At 36.5% G+C, this 2,797-nt stretch overlaps 1 long non-coding RNA gene across 4 annotated transcripts in view; it reads left to right on the forward strand.

Annotated features, from left to right (window-relative positions):
* LOC122169077 overlaps window positions 1-1,873 on the forward strand; it is a 3,131-nt gene extending 1,258 nt beyond the window's left edge. For 2 of the 4 annotated variants that reach the window (XR_006171462.1, XR_006171463.1), the window contains exons 2-4: window positions 672-750; window positions 871-953; window positions 1,758-1,872. This is a non-coding gene — a long non-coding RNA (uncharacterized LOC122169077). Of the gene's footprint in view, window positions 1-119; window positions 245-671; window positions 751-870; window positions 954-1,757 lie in introns of those variants that run through there. The other 2 variants (XR_006171464.1, XR_006171465.1) reach the window with 2 other exon arrangements.
* Window positions 1,874-2,797: the final 924 nt, after the last annotated feature.

The following is a 2,797-nucleotide window of genomic DNA, read 5'->3' on the forward strand; positions in this document are numbered from 1 at the left end:
TGAGGATGCTGGTGACATTTTTCTTTAGTAGCCACTTCATCAGAAATAGATTACAAACGAGGTAACTGTTTCACAAAATAAAAAAGGTTTAGCTGCTTTTAGATTCTTGGTGCATGTTTGCAGAGGATTACGTGTAACTACGTAGTGGTATTTTTTACTAGAGTTGTTTTTTTTAGTGTGGATTGCATAACTTCTCTTGTTCATTTGTTACACTTAGGTAGAAGACATGATAGAATGCCTGCTGGTAAGTTAATGGAGAGCTTATAAAATTAGTTCTGTACTCTCCAGTCTAAATTGTTTAGAACTAAACAGTAGGAGCAAATTTATATTTAGCATCTCTTAGAAAGGAATTCCAAGGTATGATATATAGTCTATTAAAAGTAGAAACTGGATACTTGTTCAGTTCAAATATTTGGAAGTTATTATCAGTAAACATTATTGCTTAAAACTAGCAAATGTTTGAAAACTGAGCATGTCCAGATTGTAACTGTTTAAGTTGACAGATGTGACTATTTCTCCTCTTAGTGATGTATTTTACCTTGTTATGTTTTCTTCACTTTATAAAGAAAAGCTTTGCAGCAGAAACTCAGGTCAAACCCGTGCATTTCATTGTAGTAAGAAACAGAGCTGTAAGCGAACAGTGCCATGACTGACATATGCTGTTTTTATAGGCTTTTGAAGCAGTAGGCTGTTGGGTATTGATCCTGTCTAGAACACTTGAGTTTTGCTCTACAAGCATATATAAAACTGGTAAGTTCTGAAAGTAAGCATCTAAGCATCTCTTTTTGTTTGCTTTTCCCCCTTTAGTACAATGTATGGTTTATTTTTTTCCCCAAACGTGTGGTTTTATTTTTTTTAATTATTCTACAGCAGGTTTTATCTGCTCACCTAAGAATAAAAGATAATGGAGACTGAACAACAGGAGGAGACCTTTACCAACACAGAGACAAATGGTAAATTTTTAAAAGGCTATTTTTATTTTTTTGAGAGAACCTTTATAAATCTCAGTGATTCTTGTTTTTTTTAATGCTTTAACTGTATTAAATATGTTTCTATTAGTGTTTTTGCATTTAATCTTATATTTTTAAAGTATCCAATATAGCTATGCATGGTTTTTATATCATGAACACGTACTTTTCCTTTGGGGATGTTTTTTTTTGACGTGACAAATTTAATTAAACCTCTATAATTAAGGGTTTAAAAATATTTGATATGCGAATATTTTATTACCATATTTATTGCAGTTGCTAACATTGCAGGAATGTGCATGTGTATATATATATGTGAATATCTTAAGTGAAGAAGTTAGGGCATTAGCAATGGGTTGATTCAATTCATACCAGTTTTTCAAAACTGTTTTAAAAACTCCTTTTCTATTCTACCAATATTACAGTGTTGGGTGAACTGCTTTTGAGCTGTTTTGCTTTCAGTTTTTCACAATTATGAATTTTAAAATAAATGCTAGGTATGTGATGCAGTACTTCATTAAATGAAGTGGTCTAAATTTATTTTGAAGTCTGCAAGGTTGTTATTTCAACTGTAGTTCATAGATTTGGAATGGGTCTTCAGTAGGTTGATGAAATAAAAAAAAAAAAAAATTGTTTCTATCTGTATAGATGCCCAAAGTTAGTGTTGGGCTTATAGGAAAGAATGCTTCATTAGGAATACAGTGCATAAGCTTGATGCACATTCCATTTAATTGTGACTTAGAAAGTTAAGTGTATGTTTGTGTTTTCTTCCCATGGACCTGTCTGCAGGCAAACGTCCTGCAGAAGATATGGAAGAAGAACAGGCCTTCAAAAGATCTCGGAATACAGATGAGATGGTTGAGTTACGCATCCTGCTTCAAAGCAAAGTATGTTGTTTTTTTTTTTTCTTTTTTTTCTTTTCGGTATCACTATGATCTTTTCTATAGCATTGTTTAAGACAGTGGTGACAAAGTGTATTTTGGGGTTGTATGTTTAGAAAGAATATGTGCTTAATTTAATATAAAATAACTTATTAGGAATATTTTTAAGTGTGCACGCCAGGAGGCTGTGCTGCCATTCAGCAAGACCTGGACAGGCTGGAGAGTTGGACAGAAGGGGAACTTAATGAGGTTCAACAAGGGCAAATGTAGAGTCCTACACATGGGGAAGAATAACTGCATGCATCAGTACTGGTTAGGGCATGGAGGTCCAAACTTTTGGCTTGCCTGGACTGCATTGAGTAAAAAGGAGTTAATTCTGGCTTATTTGGCTGTTTTGGTTGTTGCTGATTAATGAGTGTGCACCTGTTGGTGTGCTTGGCTCAGTGAGGAAGAGCCACCGTGATGGCATGGCAACAGGAGACAGGAATGAATACTTATTACTAGCTGTTTTGGGCTGAGGGCCTCAGGTTGGATGTGTCTCGGGAAGGGGCTGACCTACTGGAAAGGAGTTCTGAGGAGAAGGATCTAGGGATCCTGGTGCACAACAGATTGGCCATGAGCTGGCAATGTGCCCTTGTGGCTGAGAAGGCCAATGATATCCTGGTGTGCATTAAAAAAGCGTGGCCAGCAAATTAAGGGAGGTTACCTCCTGCTTTGACCTGATGAGACGACATCTGGAGTATTGTGTCTAGTTCTGGGATCCTCAGTTCAAGAAAGACAGACAGTTACTGAAGAGAGTCCAGCAGAGGGTGGCAAAGATGATTAGAAGCCTGGATCATCACTCGTGAGGAAAGGCTGAGACCTCGGGCCAACATAATGGCTGTGTATGTTTAAAAAACAACATAGAATGGCCTGGGTTGAAAAGGACCACAATGATCATCGAGTTTC

This window comes from Centrocercus urophasianus, unplaced genomic scaffold (assembly GCF_019232065.1).
Source record: "Centrocercus urophasianus isolate 14NV4802_14NV808 unplaced genomic scaffold, USGS_Curo_1.0 seq_495, whole genome shotgun sequence".
Taxonomy (NCBI): domain Eukaryota; kingdom Metazoa; phylum Chordata; class Aves; order Galliformes; family Phasianidae; genus Centrocercus; species Centrocercus urophasianus.